Source organism: Dromaius novaehollandiae, chromosome 2 (genome assembly GCF_036370855.1).
Source record: "Dromaius novaehollandiae isolate bDroNov1 chromosome 2, bDroNov1.hap1, whole genome shotgun sequence".
Lineage (NCBI taxonomy): Eukaryota > Metazoa > Chordata > Aves > Casuariiformes > Dromaiidae > Dromaius > Dromaius novaehollandiae.
Window position 1 is genome coordinate 156,940,510 of NC_088099.1, and position 18,309 is coordinate 156,958,818.

Consider the following 18,309-nt stretch of genomic DNA (forward strand, 5'->3'; position numbering starts at 1 on the left):
GGCAAGGCTCGGCGGGGGACGCGCGGGGAGCGCCTGGGAAAGCCAAGCCTCGCACCTCTGCATTGCCCTGGCCGTGCAATACCTGCATCCGGGCATCGAAAGGGAGTTTGCTCTCCGCAACTTCCAATCTATGGATACACAAGGAAAAAAAAGTTTCAAAAAATCCCACCGATTCCTATTGAACCGGTACCATAAGCAGGTGAAAAAGGCTTTTCAAAGCAATAAGTTTCTCTAAAGAGAGAACTACCGTGATTGCTCCAGGAGATGCTCCCCTCCTGCTCTGAGGTCCCATAAAAGGTCCCCAGACGTCGCTTTAGCCCCTCTCCCCCCAGCCAAACCCCGCCGGGCTCCAAGCAGAGCTCCCACTTCTGCTACTAAAGCTGCTGCTTTTCGTCCCGCTGCCAGAGTGGCCCGGCCGGCCCCGGCCCGCGGTGAGGTCATAGCTCGGAGCCGATCGCATCACAGCGCGTTGCCATGGCGACGCTCGAACCGCCACCGCGGACGCGCGCCATGATTTCGCAGCAGATGGGCTGTGAGGGAGGAAGCCCTCATTTAAATGTGAAAAATTGCCTTAGCAATTAGCAATAGGAAAAAGATATTAAAAAGCAAAAAAAGAAAAAAAGCAAAAAAAAAAACAAAAACAAAAACAGGGGCGAGAAAAAACATATCCCCCAAAAGGACCAGGTTGGGAAGCGAGGGGCGATTGCCTCTGTCTGAGCCAGGCAGGGAATTACATCCGTAATGCCGACTCAGCCGGCGATGGCGCAGCATTGAACAGGCATGGAGACACTGCTAAGCGGAGAAAGGCTGCGGCTCTATAAGCAGCGTACTCATCTCCTCCCCATCAAAAAAATACATATATGCGTCGCAGTACACAGTTTATCGTCTCTAACCACGGCATGATTTTACAGGACAGCTTGCAACTTTATCTGAAGTATTTATGGCACAGATGTCACTTTAAATCCAGAGAAAGCGCGCCGAGGAAACGGAGAGGGCTCTAGATGTAAAGCTCGCTTTCCTGGGGAACGGCGCGCGTGGGTGTGTTACGCTTTGCGATCGGAGCGGCTTCCACTGTGGCCTTAAGCGAAAAGAGAGGCCTCACGCACAGAAAATTGCAGCCTTCCTTTCGGCATCTTCCATATGAGCAATTTCCACCTTGTTACATTGCCCCGCATTGTTTTAATTTCAGGCTTGTAGAAACGAGCTACATCCTGAGCGCTAGCAAGAATACCGACACCGCGTCCGTCGCAGACGTGTCGGCGGGGGTGGTACGGTTTCCCAAGGAATTAAGGCTTTTGTGATTGTAAACTCTAATCATAAACACTGCTCTCCCATCCCTCAATTTCAATGAAATTTGGCAGAGGAGAAGCAGCCGGAGGTAACTGCCTAACTACGAGTTTCCTGACCATTTCACTCTGGGTAGAAAAGCCACACGGATTGCTGGTCCCAGAGAGGGAAAGTCTGCTGGCACCTCCGCCGGCCGCCCGTCAGTGCATGAGTAGCCCAGAGCCGGCCAGGGCTTCCCACTGCCTCCCGAGAGCCGGCTTTTCCTCCCAGCCTCCGGCCTCTTCAAGGGAGGCTGGAAGAGAGGCAGGGGAAGAAGAAGTCACAGGGATGTGCAAAAGGAACCGAGGTTACTGCAGCATCCAAGAAAAAGGCGCTACTGGTCCCCCTGCTCAAGGAAACCTCAAACGGAGGAGAAAATTTCTGACCAAGTTCAAAAGCACCCACAAAACGCAGCTCTGTGCCCTGCATCTTGCACTTGGACGTGTGAAAGCGCAGTCGCACCCGGCTACGTGCTGTTAAGACTCACCTACGTAGTCTCTGCAGGTTGTCTAGCAATAGCATTGAATAACCCATGCTCGGAAAAGTTGCTCTAAGTTTGTTCATTTAAGATAGTAGCAACGATCGTTGCAATTTTAAACCCGCATCATCCTATTTAAAGTGAACCGCGGCCCATTTTTGACGACCTTTTGAGTCCCTAATTCGTGTGAGATCAGACAGGTTTTTTGGAAAGCAAATGTGCCTCACTAGGAGCCGTATTTAAGGCAGGGATCACTGACCTCAGGTTAGGTCTGTCTTTGTTGCACCCGAGGCACCAAAGTCCTCCCCAAAGCACAGGGCCCCGTTCCCACCGGCTTTTCTTTTTTGCACTTGAAAGCCAGCATCAACTAGAGTGTCAATCCAATCAGTCAAAGATCCTCTTGCATTTTGCAATGCAAAAGAAGTTAAAGAGGCTTTAAAGTAAGTGTTAATTAGGCAACTACAAGCCGATCGTTTTTCCGCCTGCTTTTCCATTGATCTCCCCTTTTAAGAATATTTTTAATTAATAAACATACTGGTCATATTAAAACAATTTGGCTTTTGTTTTCATTTCCCAAACCATAGACAGAAAAGTAATTTCAGACAGTAAAAACAGAATTCATCGGGGGGGGGGGGGGATCCTCCTCTAAAATAGCTTTTATTTTTCCGGTCACCCAAAATTCAGTAACACCTCCAGGGGTGAACAGCTACGGAAGAGTTAAACAAAATATAGTCAGGAGTCTTTTTCACACAGCAGTATTCCCGTTAAAAAAAACCCCTCTAGGGAAGAAAAGCAACGCTCGGTGAGCATCAGCAAGCTCTCGTGGTCACCTCCCGCGTCCTCGGCGAGCGTGGGGAGGCTCCCGCTGCTCCCTCTTCCCCAGCAGCCTCGGTCTGGGCAGAGCAGGAGCAGCTCGCGCTGGCCCGCGGCTCGGCAGCGGCAGGCAGGAGCCCGTGCGGTTATCGGTGCTCGCAGACTGCGCTCCGCCAGGCAGGCAGCAACACGCCCACTCAGATAAGGGGATCCCTGCAAAGAAATCTCTTGACAGTGCTTTGACATATTTACTTTCTTAGGCGATTATGCAGTTGCAGTAACTTAGAGCTCCTCTCCTGACACTCTCACACAAGCCAGTCCCAGTCCCTGCACGAGGCAGGGAAACCAAACGTCGCCCACGAAGCTGCTCAGCCGAGCCGAGGGCTCCCGGGCGGCGCCGGCGCTGCGTCCCGCAACGCGAGCGGTACCGGGCGGCGGGGGCGCGGAGCCGAGCGCAGACCCCAGGGCTTCGGAGGTTTAAGTATACAATTAAAGTATTAATTTAGCATGATCTAATCAAAGGCGCCGCATCACAGAGAAGATACCCCTGAAGTTAGAATGATATTCTGCTGCTCGCAAGTCCTATTAGCCTGAACGTGTTGGAAGATGTGCTGTCAAGCAGCGAGATACAACCGCGAAATTATTTCTTTTAATTAATTCATGGAAGTAAATAGAAAACAGCCTGGTCCTGTCTGTCCGACACGTCTTGGGCAGGAAGGCAAAAAGACGCGAGAGTTTCACGCCAGTTTTACGCGGCGGGAAGGACTCCCACGGCCGAGCGGCGGGGCCGGGGCCGCCGCTCCCCGGCGGCGGGGCGAAGCACGGGCACCGGAGCCCCCCCGCCCGCCGCCCCCCGCCGCCCGGAGGTGCCATCTGCCCCGCCGGCAACCTGCCCCGTCCCGCCGCCATCGCTGCAGGGGTCCAGCCCCGCCGCCCTTACAGCCGCGCAGCAGCCGCCCCACCGCGGAGCGGGGAGGCCGATGGGGCGCTGGGGCGGTCCGGCCCCGCGGCCCCTGCGCGCCCGCCCCGGCGGCGCTGCCCCCGAGCACGGGCGCTATGGCCGCGCGGGGCGGCGGAGCGGCGCGGAGCCCCCGCGCAGCGCGGAGGAGCGGCGCGGGACGAGCCGGAGCCGCGGCGGGAGCCGGAGCCGGGGGGCGGCGCGGCCCGAGCCCCGCGCGCAACTTTCCGCCGCGCCGAGGGACCCCGGCAGCCGCGCCGCCGGTGGTATCGTATGCAAATACGCACGCTGACGTCAGAGATCATGTGGGTTTTGGCGTAGATCCCCACCGATCGAGGGCTTTTTTTTTTTTGCCTTTTTTTTTTTTTTTTTTTTGCCTTTTTTTTCGGAGGGGCCGGGGCGGCGGGCGCGCCGCCGGCTGTGCCGCGGGCCGGCGCGGGGGCGCGGGGGGCGCGGGGGGCCGCCGGCTTTGCCCGCTGGCTGCCGCGGCGGCGCGCGGAGCGGCGCGCGGAGCCCGGCGCGCGGAGCCCGGGACAGCGGGGGCCGCCGCCGCCGTCCGCCGCCCTGGGCGCAGGTAGGAAACTTCCCCCCGCCCCCCGCCGCGGAGCCGCCGCCGCCGCGTGCACTTGCAGCGCTCCCGCCGCGGCCGCGCTCCAACTTTTCTCCTCTCCCAAAGCCGCTGCGCTGCCGGGACTGCCGCGGGGCCGGGGGGGGCCGGGGGCACCGCGGAGCCGGGGAGGCAGCGAGGGTGCTTCGGGGGGGGGGGGGTGCTTGCATATTTTTTTTTAAATGCATCCTGCCGTGCCGTCCCCCCGCGTCTTCCTCGCCGCTCCCCGCCGCCTCCCGCCTGCAAGTTTGGGGAAAGGGGGGAAGAGAGGAGGAGGAGGAACGGGGGGGGGAGGAAAAAACATGTCTACGTTTGTCTATGTCGACATCAGCAACACAAAATATGGCGTCCGCTTTCGACAGGGCGTTACGTAGAGGCGAGCAGGGCGATTTTGTCAGTGCGGGCTTTAAAAAGCAGCCGCTCGCTTCGGGGGAGGGGGGAAAAAAAAAAGCCCGCGGGGGGGGGGGTGCCGCAAGCGCAGGGGCCGGGGCCGGCGCGGCCGCCCCGCGGGGCAGCGACACCGCTCGCCCCGCGGAGTTGGCAGAGATTTCTTCTCTTTTTTTTCTATTTTTTTTCTATACCCCCCCCCTTCTTTTTTTTTCCTCCCCTCCGCCGGGGACGGCTTGGCCGTAGCGCGGTCGCGGGCACCGCGCCGCGGTGGCTCCCGGCCGCTTTGCGAATCGCTGCCGCTCGCTGCAGCGCGGGCAGCGCCGCTCCGCACCGCTCCGCGCCGGGCACCGCGCCGGCCCCGCGCACCCCGCGGACGCGCGCGGGGGCCGCCGTGCTGCCGGCGGGACGGGAGCTGCGGGGAAACTCCTGGCGCGTTGCATCCACTTTTTGGAAGAAGGCGGGGGGGGGGGGGCAGTGACTTTCCCTTCTGTCTCAGCCGGTTCCCAGAGCGGTCGCCCAGCTGCGGGGTTTGGTGCCTTTTCGCTGCCCCCGCGGGACGGGGCGGGCAGGGAAGTCGCCGCTCCTCCGTGCCCCGCGCTGGCGGCGCAGCCGGGCGCCCGCCCGTGGGCCCCTCCGCCCGCGGCCCCTGCGCGGGGAGCGGGCCTGCCGGGGCGCCCGCAGGAGCCCGGCGCCGCAGCGTCTCGTCCCGGCCGCGGCCCAAGGCAGCGGTGTCCCGGGCAGCAGGTGACGGTGGAGGAGCGCAGCGTCACTTGTGCCACACCGGGAGCTCTGCGGCCCTCCTGCCGAAGTGCTGTGAGGCTCTTAACTGCGAGGATACGCAGCGAGTATTTGCTGTTTGACTTTTTTGTCCCACCTGGATTCAGATGCACAGATGTCAACATCTCTGCCTGCTCCCTTACGTGTTTTAGCACAGCCTTCGTTGCAGAAGTGATAGCAACTTCAGCAAAATACTTTCTGAACTAGGGCTGGAAACTAAGATGGCAAATACCTCAACTTAATTATTTTTAAAGAAATGATGGTGCATCATCGCTGCTCGCTGCTTCGTCATCTGGTTTGCCTACAAATAATCCCCATCACTGGTCAATGAGTTGTCTTTTTTTTAAAACTATGGGTTAAACCTCAGGCAGGGTCTGGTGGCCCTTGTTGGGGCCGGGAGAGCTTTTCAGGTCTGGTGTGAGTAGCTGGGGTCCGAAGCAGACGTCTCTGGTAGGAGCATCTCGCGGTGTAGCTGTACTGGGAAATGGCGTGTGAGCTGACGGGGCACGGCTGGAGGCGTGCTGTGGTGGGTTTAGTGGACTGGTCGAGGAGTGATTTTGTTGTTTAAGATGTATCTGCTACAGGAGTGCTTTGCCAAGTGTGATGTATCCGTGTCCCCGTGAAGCCTTTCTAATGTAGATGTGGCTTCAATCTTTAGTATGAACTCAGCAACCCTTTGAAATTGAATTGCAAATTGGTCTCCCGGTCAGTGAGTGCACTGGCCGGCAATCAGGAAGAATATAAATGCTAAAAAGTCGGGGCGTTTTTCAAGGTGTTGGCCAGCGTGTGCTTTACCTCGGCAGCTTCGTGCTCGTTCATGCCGCTGCAGCCTTCCCTGTGTGTACGTGGAGACGACCGGCCGCGTGAGCTCCCGTGTTCACCCTCTCGCCTTCACCCGCGGTGGCCTCGCTCCGAGGAAGCGCTTAGAGACGTGCTTAGTGCCGAGCCACGAGCCCAGAATCGGTGCGGTTTCTCGCCTCCGCAAAGCGACGCCTTCGCTGCCCGTGGCCTCACAGGTTCTCCTGGCAGAGCCTCATCCTGCGGGAGCATCTCTGGCAAGGGCTCCCCTTTCCCTGCTACCCTACAATAACTGATTTCTAGGCAGTGTCTGTAAAATCAAGAATCAGTCGCATGAGACATCCCACGTTGGCAGCATCATATTTTGATTCTTTCTGTGGAGGGAACTTTATTATGTTTTTAATAAAAATCGGGGGGAAAAACTTGAATGTAGCAAAAGTTCCTCCTTCCTTTTGCATTTTCAAACTAGTGTCAAACTGCTGCGGGCTGGAATATAGAGCACGACAGGTTTTGCTCATCTCCCTCGGTACAAGGCGAGGATTTTAATGCCAGGCCTGCCATCACTGTATTTGCCTGTACGACATCTTCGATGCTTACTCTTTTTAGCCTTGCTCTGACTAGGGTGTTCCTCAGAGATATCATTTGGGGTCTCTCTTAGTTGGCATGTTTTGAGCCACGTCTAGGCTATTTTCCCCTGTGTCCACTTAAGGAATGAAAGCATCTACCAAAATTAAATAAAAATAGTGTGTTGATTATAATTCATTTAGAAATGAGCAGTGTCACAGCTGAATTCCCTAAGATTTCTAGTATGGCTGTGATGTTGCAGCAAAACTGCGTTTACTAGGTATGTGGCGAGAATATAGCTTTAGTTTTGACTCTTCTTTCAAGCATAAGCATGATCTAGCAAGTATGGTTTTTCCCTAAAGCAACGGTTGTGACATGCATATCTGCATGATGGTGTCTGCTGGTATTTTAAGTAAGTAATGAACAAAATTAAGCATTAAAATACAAAGACTTCGGCTAATTCCATGCAAGTAATTCCTGGAGTTCTGGCAAGGCGTGTTTACATGCGTCCTATCAGCTGGAACTCATGTTTGTTTTGACAGTTTGTTTTATCAGACTTTCAAAACTATATGGGTCTGAGGTTTACTAGATGTCATTTTATGGTTAAGTCACAGGGCAGCAGTAAGTTTTGGGGTTTTATGTAAAAGCTGGCAGAACTGTTATCTCCAGAATATTACACTTTTCATACACGATAACATTTGATTGTTTGGTTTAGGTGCCCCTTAAGATATAGCAAAATGTGAATTAAGTGAATATTAATATTAAGTCAAGAGAGCTCAATACCGGTGCTGCCATCTTGGGACGCTTCAGAAATCACAAATCCAGCCCTCCCTCGCCCAAAATGACGTGGCTTTACGAATCGTAAATTGCTTTTCGGTTTGTTCTTTTCTTTATGAGATGTTTTGGGTTCTTTCAGCAAACATTGTGGTTTGCAATTTAAGACCACTCACTTTGCAAGCCTTTCCCGGTAACCCCGAGGCCCCCAAACCTTTTCTAAAGTGAAAGCTGAGGTTTCTGGTTGACTGCAGAACTCACCGCTGTAAGTGCAGCAGCTCGTGGCGTGGACCTGCTGGTACGGCCAGATCTGCTCAAAGTGAGCAATGTGGGGTCTCAACAAGGCTGTGTGGGATGATTTGGTATATTTAGGATTGGAGGAGCTTCAGAGGACTTTGGGTTTTGTTGTTTTGTTGCGGGGGAGCAGCAGAGGTAAGCAGAGGAGCTTTGAGTATCGGCAGAGGTGAACAAGAGGAGACTTCTAACAAAGTCCTGAAAAGTCCTCCTGGGGATTTTTATTCTGACAGTCGACGACATGGATTGTGGTACCAAATCCACAGCAGCTGAGGCCAAGTAGTCTCTTAAACGCACAGAGGAGCCGCCACGTGTCTGAGCTTTTGGTGCTGCCCCAGGAGGAGGCTGCTCAGCCCGAGACCGCGGTGGCGAGTTTTGTGTCAGCGCTCGGGAGAGGGGAGCTTCGGCCGTCTGGAGGTTTGACAGGGGGAGGCAGGAAGGGTGAGGAAGCGAATCGGGAAGGCAGGTGATCTGTAAAGCCTGCGTGGTTCGAAATCGCGCCTCGGCAGGAGGGGGGCCTTTCAGCCGGTCCTGACGGCCTTTGCAGGTGGGGCCTGGCGCGCACCGTGTGCGCTTGCACGGTGCAGACGGCGCTCGTGCGGCGAATGAGACGTCGCTCTGGCAACAAATCTCTGGAGCCGTGTTTACACCAGCCAGTTTTTATCTTCTCCGGTTTGGGAACCCCAGGCAACCTTTCCGGTGAGGATGTGACCTGCTAGCAGGCGCCTTGCCTTTCGTGCTAACTGCTGCAGGCGTTTCAGGCACCAGTCCGTAGACCGCGGGTTAAAAACCACCGATGGGCAGTCCCGAGCAGTCGGTGGTCCGCGTTCACCCTCGGGCTCGCTTGCCGCCTGCACTGCTGACAAGCCCTGGGCTGGCGTAGGTCGGCTCCAGGGGCCTCCGGGAGGGCTCAGCTCAGCCCCGAGCGGGCTCCGGGGGCCATGTGCAGGGCTGGGCACAGGCAGCGCTTGCTCCCGGCGTGGATTTGCAGGTTGCACCTTTATCGTCCCGACCCTGTGCAGTGAGTCTGATGAGTGACATCGGCAGAGAAACTCCCTTTTGCTGAAATAACGGCTTCTCCGCATGTGGGTTTCGTCAGCACGGCTACATCAGCGACACACGCTGCCCCTGGGTGACACAGCCGCGTGGCAAACATTTGTGGCACAGACGTGACCCACGCCGTTCCCGTGCAGAGCTGTCTGCTGCCATATGTTCTTCAGCTCTTGATGGCTGCACATCAGCACTGCTCCCCGGGAGACCCTTTTTAATGCTTCAGTTAAGCACAACTTGGTGGCATCCATACAGGAGGAGGTGTTGGAGGCATACGGCTCTGCATTATACACAAATACGGTGAATCCTGGCCCAAATGCAAGTGGCTCCTATGTGTGTCAGTGTTTCTTCAAGACTAGTTTTAATTCACCCAAGCGTGGTTTGGTTCACTTGGGAGACTAATGCTGAAATTCGTCGTCCACACTGGGAAAATTTGGCTTCAGTGGCAAAGCTGCAAAAATGAGGGTGCTTCCTTAGTGCTCCTCCACTCCCTGTCCCCTTAGCTGTGGGACTGCCCTGAAACCATTCGGGTTATAAACAACCCTCCGCTTCACTCCCTCCTTTCTCAAGAGAGACCTTTTTTTTAAATTCCCGGCATTGCAGTGATGTGACCTACAGCGTGGTCCGGCTGGCACCAGCGGCGAGGGCAGTGAGCTTCGTGGGAGCAGCTTGGGGGGGCACCATGGAAACTTCTTGCCCTGCTCTCCATGCCCAAGTTAGCACATCACAAGCCCAAAGAGTTACTTTTCCTTTCCTATCTTCCTCCCATTCTTCCTGTCCTGACCCTATTTCCCCCCTTAAATTCTAAATAATTTTGAATTCGCAGCCTCGAATTACCTGTAGATTTTGGCTTCTCTGCTTTTGTCGGTGTTAATCGTCTATTGTTCCACATTTCTAGGAAATGCTAAGGCTGCATATTTGACTTGCTGGAGCTTTAAACAGAAAAACAAATGGAGAGCGCTTTTCTCGCCCGTTTTGGGACAATGACCGTAACTGAGGAAGCTTCACGTTTGGGATTATTTCACTTTCCTGTCCAGCCTGGTGAGCAGAGGGAGAAGTCAGTGACCTGCTGTGCATCTCTTATGGCCAGAGCCACGTGGAAAAATGTGATTCCTTCCTGTTTAAGCAGTTTTTTTTTTTTCAATAGTGCGCAAAAGAAGCAGAAGAGGTGCTAGAGGCACCCTTGGAGGGGTTTAACGCAACACCAGCCTCTCTCGAGAAATCTATGGCCCTTTTCCTTGCTCTCGATGTACGTGTTACTTTTTCTCGCTCTCCGAGCTTTGGAGATTTTCTTTTTTATCTCTAAACCTACATTTCGTGCTCATTAGGTTCCGTTACTTAATGTTACACTTCATTCAAACGGCAGAAGTGGGAAAATAGTTGTTCTTCTTTTTAATCTTGCTTGCGAGGAAGCCCAAGAGCAAAAAGTCAGGAGCAGGAAGTTTCCTGGCTCTCGGAGACTGCAGGGAGAGAGGCGCGGGAAGCGAGCCGGGGCTTGCGGGCAGGCAGTGTTGGCGGCAGCGAGGCTCGCGCCCTGCTCGCGGAGGGCTGCTGATTCACTCCCGCCTGACACGGAGGAAAGTCCTGGTGCTTCTGGCCTGAAGTGTTGCTGACAAGACTCCTTCCCCACCCCTCTGCCTGCCTCCTACCTCTAAAGCAAATATGTTTTGTTGTGGTTTTTTCCATCATCCTCTTCAGCACGAAACTGTCAGGCGCTGCGGGGAATTTTGCCTTGTCTTTTGTCTCTCCAGAGCCTGATGTATTTAAATGATATGCTCGGAGCACGCTGCTCTTGCAGCCTTTAGTGCTCGTCGTCTTCCAGGCTTTGTCTGAGTTCCCTTGAAGCTTGTGGCAGATCAGGTTAGCACGGGGGATCGTGGTCTCTCCGGAGCGGAGTAAACCTGCCACGTTTTTCCAGAGCGATTTCCCATCCCTGTCTTCCGGGACGGATGACACTGGCTTGGAGCGATTTCTTTTCACGGTTCAGCGCAGGGAGGTTGGCTGAGCGCTCGGCTCCCCCCCGTTGAAGGCTTTCAGTCGCGGTGGCTGGATGCCGAGGTCTTCACGCGGCTGTGGCTGGTGGCCTTTCCCAGCCCGCGGCGAGGCAGCCGCTGCGCCAGCACCCTCCTTGCGCTCCATCAGAGGTGCTTCCGTAGCCCTACGGTGCATTTATTTCATTTATTTCCCTGCGCAGTGAGGCCTTCCCATGGCCTCTCCTGCAGCCCGTCACGTTCATGGTGCCGCTCATGAGCGGGAGAAATGCGTTTGTGGAGGGAACTGTGTTTTTTGTTCAACTCATCTCTATTTAGCATCTTCTGTTGGTTTAGAGTTAAGGGGTCCTCATGGCTTTGCTGCTGTTACGCTGTGGCTTTTGCAGGGCTCCTCTCTGCACAGGTGCTGCCACCTCCTCTGTGCGCCCTGCAGTCCCATCGGGGGACAGAGGTGCTGCGGGGAATGTCGCTCGAGGCAAGCACAAGTCTCAAAATCCACAGTTATCCGATATGGAAAAAAATGTCAGCTCTCTAAAGTATTCTGCTTTCAAGCCTAAATACACTTGAAGTGCCTTCAAATCTGCTTGCGTGTCCCGTCATCCTGTGTTTTAGTGTTTGCCTCAAAGAAGCGTATTTCTTCGTTTTGCTGGGCGAACCTGGCTCCTGGGAGGGAGGGAGGGAGGGCAGGAGGCTGCTTGAAGCCTCGTGGTGGCAGCGAGGTAAGCGGCTCGGCCGCGCGCTGGGAGAGCGCGCCGACCTTCGGAGAGGGATGTTGCAAGGAGGACGTCCAACAGGGACGTCTCCATCTGGGTGAGCCCTGCTCTCGCCCGCCTCTTGTCGAATAGCAGCAGCTGGAAGCGCTGACTTGGATTTAAAGTTAATCTGGGATCTGCACTCCTTTTTGCGCTTCCTTCTGGCCTGGTTGGTCTCGCTGCAAAGCTCGCCGGAGCCGGGGCTCTCGGAGCCGGGCGCTCGGCTCGCGCTGCCTCAGGGGCTCTGTGCTCCCATTGGCCTGAATTCCCTACAACATGATCCGCACTTCTCCGGCAAAATTTCCAGGGGACTCAAATATCTTAAAAAAAAAAGAAACACACATGCACACACAAAAGCCACAAACCTCTGTTTTCAGGAGGAAGTCAGTTATTGAGAACATGGTTTGCACTTCAGTGTCGTTGTGGGCTCTTGTCGGTAGCCTATTCCACTTCCTTCCCCTCTTCGCTCGCCTGCCTTTTCCCCCGCTGCTGGCACGCTGGAGGGCTCAGCGTCCCTGTGGGGGTGCCTGCGGGGCAGCGTGCCAGGACGTGGCGAGAGGGTCGTTCCCATCTGTAGCTGAGGCTGCTGCCGGTGGTGTCCTGCCTCCAGACCTGGGTTTTCGGGAGCTGCAAGCTGTGGACAGCCGGCTCGCCCGAGGTGCTGCGCCTGGCACCCCGTGCGCTCAAGAAGGAGAAGAAAGCCAGATACGGGCTCCTGCAGCCACTGTGAAGATGGCCCACTGCCCAAGAAGATGGGGAGGGGGGTTGGGTCCAGGCCTGTAGGTTTGGATCCACAGCTTCAGGTCCATCAGCAGGGTTTAGAGGGGACTGCTCTCCCCCGGTGTTGTCTGGAAAGATGAGTCTGTCCATCGCTGTAGTGAGCGTCACGGCACGTGTTCCCACGCTTCCCTTCTACGTGGAAAACTTACTGTCTGCAGCTGTGTAAAGTGGAGTTTGCTCCATTTTAGAAACGGTGTGTTTGCACAAGGAATCAGCATGTGGTGGTGGACTGTTGAATTTGTACCTGAGCTTACTCCCTGCTTTGATTTCTGTAGACAAGGTTGGGATAGGACTGTTTGTTGCAGTTAGCTGCCTTGGACTTGGTGCATCCTTTCCCATTTGCCTGTTCGCTGACACCAGCAGTGTCTCGTGATGGGTACCGCTCTTGTAGGACTGCCCAGACTGGCTCCCGTTGTCATCTAATGTGCTTTTGTTAATTTTTTTTTTAAATCAGCCTACATTTTGTTAATGCCTGTGGAGACGATAGTTTTATTTCTCCCCTCTCGCTCTCCTCCTGACCTTGCTGCTGGATCTCTTGATGGGGACTGCTACCCTGTGCTGCAGCCTTACTGTCACATTTAGGTTGTTTTATGCATCTGGGCATTGCAATAGCTTCCCCCTGGAAGACCTCCCATCCCAGATTCCTGGCACAGACCACTTGGGAGACCGCTCTTCCGCTCGGATTCATTACCATTCGTTGGTCAGCGCCGTGGAGAAAAAGGACTGTGATTTACCATGGTTCGTTACTGGTCTTTTACAACGTGCAGAGACTCATCCTGAAACATTGCTCGCTTTTTGCTGTGGCCAGTTGGCTTGGTTTGGGTCGCAACTTGATTAATTTTTGGCTAGTCCTAGAAGGTCCTTGTCTATTTGCTGTGTTTTAAAAACAATTTTAAAGAAAGAACCCATAAAGTTGGAAAGAGCGAGCTTAACAGACACTTAGTATTGCGACCTTCACAATGTAGCTAGCAGAGGAGGAAAAAGTGAAGAATCATTACATTATTTTTCTTTTTTTTAAATAAAACAGTGAGACAACTAACATGGGAAGCTGATTAAGAAACATTTGAAGTCAGGTAATTTTCTAGTCTTTAAACTGTTTTTGGCTTGTCTGTGGTTTTGAAAATATTCATTCTTAAAATATGTAAAATATATGGTATTAGGGGGAGGAAAAACCCAATGCACATCTGGGTTTGGCAGGATTCTTTCATATATGAAGTTTCATCGTTAATGTGATTTAAACAGTTCAAGCTATTAAAGTCTTTAAATTAAGGCTTATAACAACTTTAAAATGCTCCACACTTACAACATGAAGGAATGTTACATGCCATGGGTTTTAAACAGGAACACTATACATTTATTGCTAATTATGTACTTTAGTACTAAGTCCGAATAGTATTTTTTTTCAGAGCATGTTTGTCAAATGATTGTTTTAAATCAAATTACAGAATAAAATAATTACTAGAAATTTAACACAATACGCTCTTGTTTTACAGGTCTTAATACAATGAGGATCTATTAAGGCCACCTTTGATCTTCATTGAAATGAGACAGGCAGGGTCTTGTTTGAAGGCAGGCAAAACCAAGGACCAGTTTTGTTAAAAACGAGAAGAGGATCTTCCCAAGAGGTGCTTGTCCGGAAGCACCTGTATTTTAGGTGAACATGGTGTGTTGAGAGAAGAGAGAAGTTCCTTTCGTCTCTTCAGTAAGTACATGCAGATAGCTGAGGGAAATCATAATTAATTAGTTAACAAAGGGCCAGATGCTGCAGGTGCATTTGACTCTGGAGCTATTTAACAGAACTATGTTGGAGGGTAGAATTAAAACTGTAATTTTGAAATTAAGCTTTCCTTCTTTTATTCTTCCCAATGATTTTAAGGCACTCAACCACCAATTTAGAGCATTGCAGATGAAGTGGAAGCTTTTGCACTTTGTTCTAAGGACACTTTTATAAAAGCGAGATATGCAGGTTGCTTCCGCAAACCGTTCAGGGCTCTTCTGGGAGTCGCTGCGCTGCAAATGCTTGCTTTTCTGTAGACCCCTATTAGTTGTCAGGTAGGAAGAACTTCATCTCTGTGACAGTCCGGGCCTGATCTGAGCAGAAATCCAGAGAATTGATCATTTCTGGGAGCGGCAGAACTGATGTAGCCTGTTTTGCAGTGGATTTGAAGCTTGAGATTGAGTTCCTGGGTGGAGTTGGAGAGGGGTCAGATTAACCCTGCATCCTCTCCCCTCAATGGTACCGTTAATACGGATCTCCACAGCCTGCCTGTTTGCCTGAGACTGGTAGGAAGATAGTGTCTTCAAGTCTTTGACCTCCGACAAATGGACACTGGCCAGGGAGTTAAAAAATGTAGCGCTGGGATTGATAGAACCACATACGTACTTCTAAAATTTTGCCCAGTTCATCCTATTGCCCTCTTTTGTTTTACCGCTGCCCGCGGCTGTAAGTCTAGGACTGCTGATGGCAGCGTGGCCATCGAGGCAGCAGCCACGTGGTGCCCTTGCTCAGGCAAAGCTCCTCATAAGTGGATTTACCAACCAGTGAGGGCTGAGGGACGCCTCGTACTTTCCAGCCTGGGAATGCACAGACGAGGGGATCTTGACTCAGAGGTCTGAAAAAGTAAGTCAAGCAAAACTACCTTTCCACCAGAGTCGCCTCGGCATGCAGGGTTAGAATCAGGAGTGGTAGGAGCCGTTCTTTGAAATCGGCTGCCTAATTGTATTGTGAATTTGGCTTTTGAAGTGTAGCTTCGAATGAGAAAAATAGCAGATGCCTTTAAAAAGCCCAAACTCCCACGCCTTTCACTGGCATTTTTACACGCGCGTGGCTGCAGGGTGCACACATGTGTCTGCACACATGCGTTGCGTCTTCATACCTGGACTGCGTTTGTATCGTGTTTAAGTAAGAAGTAGCACTGAGGACTTTTTACTAAAGCGGACGTGCCCAACACATGAGGTCCGTTCAGACCCTTTTGGGCTGTTTGCCTTCCTGGGGACCCCTCAGCACAGGGCATACAGCGTAGGCGAGCCGGCTCCTGGCTGCCATCGTGTGAAGGTGCATGACCTCCTGGGCCGGACAGGTTGGGTGCACATCTGCTGGAGATCTTGCAGTCAACTCCCTCGTCTTGCCATGATGGGGAGAATTTGATAAAAGGATCAAGTCGTTCCTTCGCGTTATCACACTGTAGTAAATGGGCAAACACTGCTGTTCATAGTGTTCTCATCTTGCCTTTACCTCTGAGATCACCAGCAGCTGTTTCATTAACTATTAATGGACCGCTCATTAATGCTGTAAAAGGCTAGGACCAATCTTGCAAATTTTCTGGGCTCTTCCCCTGAAATATTTATGATTTGCTCACTGTGCAAAAGGGTAAGAGCAACGGTGGAGAGCATGCCTCCAAGTTTTGTTGAGCATTATTAAAGAGCTCATGAATATGAAGAAGGTGGCTGCTTCTCTCTTTCTTTGGCTCTCTGAGCATGCGCTGCGCGTCTAGCTGTAGGGGTTGAACAGTCCGCCTGCAGTAGACAGTTTGTTGAAACATCAGTGACTCAACTGATCCCTCGCTGAGCTGTTTCTTCAAGCAACCTGCCGTAACACAGCAGGTTCATAACCAAACTAACCTAGTCTGGTGTCTTGTCTATCTTCTTAGCAGAGTTTTGGCTACTTTACATGTGATCTGTACTTCCTCTAGTACTTTGACTGCAAGGTGCTTTACAAGCACTGTGATGTAAGTGTTACAGCCGGGGAAGGTTGTATTACTCTTATTTAATAGATAGGGAAACTGAGGCACAAAAGTTAAACAGTTTGTCTGAAGCCAAGCAATGGGAGGCCAGTAGAGGAAGGAAATGTTTTTGCCAAAACTGTAATTGTACTTTTGTACTGATTAAAGTCTGTGTAGTGTGAAAGGGAGTGGATTCAGACCAGTGAACAGTTGAAGGTCTCTTTTGTTGCATGAATGAGTTCTCCTGCAGGGATCCAGAGCTTTGTGTCCTGCGGTGACCTGGTGGCCCTCTTTGTCCTGTCCCCCATCTTTTTATTCTGCTTGGGTCTAATGGGCTGCACAAGCCCAAGGAGACCTGCTGAACCGCAGATGGGCTTCAGACTCGCCTGCTGCATCCCAGGCAATACTGAGTCCCTGCATAACGGGTCCAAGCGGAGGTGGCTCCATCACTGTTTCTCTTCTCCTTAAGTTTGGAGCCTGATCTGCTGATTAGACATGGAAGCTACAAAACAAGCCAAGCCCTTGCAGAAGGTAGGCTGCGGGAAGCCTGCTGTGAGTCTTGCAGAGGCAACAGCTGAGAGAAGGAGTCCGATCACAACCGATGTCCTTCTGTCATAGGGACTTTTGTTCGAGGCAGGAGTGCTTGTCCCCTCTGCTTGCAGCTCAGTGGGGCCCAGACATGGATGCTGGTGGTGCAGCCCAGCTGCTCACAGCTCTTTGTAGGTGGAGGATTAGGTACTGTGTCGCCGAACATGAGCTCTGAAACAGAACAGAAACTTTGGTAGGATCGACAAGCCTCTGTCCAAAGCCATTGCTCCAAGGTGTTCCCTTCCCACGCAAGATAGAGCTGCTGCGTGGTCACAGAGATGAAGGTGAGTACTGAGTAGTGCTTTCCCTAGGAAGGTGCCAGTTGTTTAAGCTTCCTCCTGTACCAAGAAGCAGCAGTGAAGCTATTTTTTTTCCTCTATCCAGATTTTGGAGATAAAATTGTGTTCTTCCTGTCACTTACATGTACCAGCAATAAAGAGTCTGTCCACTGAAATCCCAATTGCAATTTAGCTGGTGATGCACCAGGCAGATTAGAATCTATATTTCTTTCCCACAGCCACCTGCAGAGCAAACGCTACTGTAAATAAATGTGGGAGGCCTTTTTTTTTTTAATAAGGTAGGGAGATAGATATGCTTTAAAGAGAACAGGTAAATGTACGCCAGTCTCCCAAGTGTGGCTGCACTTCAGAAGTGGGGACCAGTCTGTACAAAGCTTAATGTCTTCCATATGCAGCTACTCTCTACAGTAAAAAGGCTCCTGTGTGTTTGGAAGATGGAGAGTGTTTCAGGAACGACCAGCCTTTAACGTTGTTCTAACTTACAGACTTACAGATAGCGCTGGAGTGGAGCCAGGCAGCAAAATTGGTCCCTATCAGGAACATTTCCTGATAGAACTGTCTTGTTGTTATTTTTTAGAGTGTAAATATTTTATCCCACATCATATCAAATTACAAAGGATGCTTGGTTTCTCTCTTGGAACTGTTATTTTTAATTGATAGAGCTAAGTTAGATGGATCTGGGATAGAGTTTCAAAGTCTTATCCTTCACCTAAGTTGTGCTTAAAGGATTATCTTAACACCCTAGTTTTATACTGCTCGGACAAGGTGATAAGTCTGCTTAGTCAGCCCAGTGATAACCACAACCCACGGCAGAACCGGGTTGTGTCACACCACGTATGACTGCGGCAGCCCCTGGTGGGACTCCACTGGCACGTGGTCTCCAGGAAGTCCTAGCAAGAAGCTGAATGCAGCCTGGCTTTGCTTTCAAAACTAGTCTCGTTTTCTCTGGGGAAGACTGCTGGGATTCTGCTGACACAGGAATAGCATCCAGATCTTGAGTGACTCCTGTCACTCTTTATTCATTGAAGCCGTTCTTCTAAAAGCTAGGGGATGGGTATACGCTGAAATCGAGTTCCTGCCCTTTTGTTGGTGCAGCTCTTCCAAGACGGCTGTAGTGGAGACTGCAGAGCAGATTGTTATTTTTTTAGTTACAAGTAGCTCCATTACGGCTCTGTGTGCAGTTCTTGGTCTCGTGGAAGGTCTCCCCTCCTAACCCCACTGAGGCCACAAAGCTTCTCATAAGCTTGGGAGTCCTTTCTGTGCTCCTCCCTTTGCAGGTAGGAGGAGTCTGGCCAGCACAGGGACTGTTCCTTTGCGCTGAATTTGGGATTGAATCACAGGTGTGAGA

At 52.2% G+C, this 18,309-nt stretch overlaps 1 protein-coding gene across 2 annotated transcripts in view; it reads left to right on the plus strand.

The window, feature by feature from the left end:
- Window positions 1-3,753: 3,753 nt before the first annotated feature.
- The window catches only part of ZHX2 (zinc fingers and homeoboxes 2), a 74,572-nt gene continuing 60,016 nt past the window's right edge, over window positions 3,754-18,309 (plus strand). Inside the window, exon 1 of one of the 2 annotated variants that reach the window (XM_064507836.1) lies at window positions 3,754-3,880. The gene's annotated coding sequence lies outside the window, so the exon portion shown is untranslated. Of the gene's footprint in view, window positions 3,881-3,981; window positions 4,150-18,309 lie in introns of those variants that run through there. The other variant, XM_064507835.1, reaches the window with a different exon arrangement.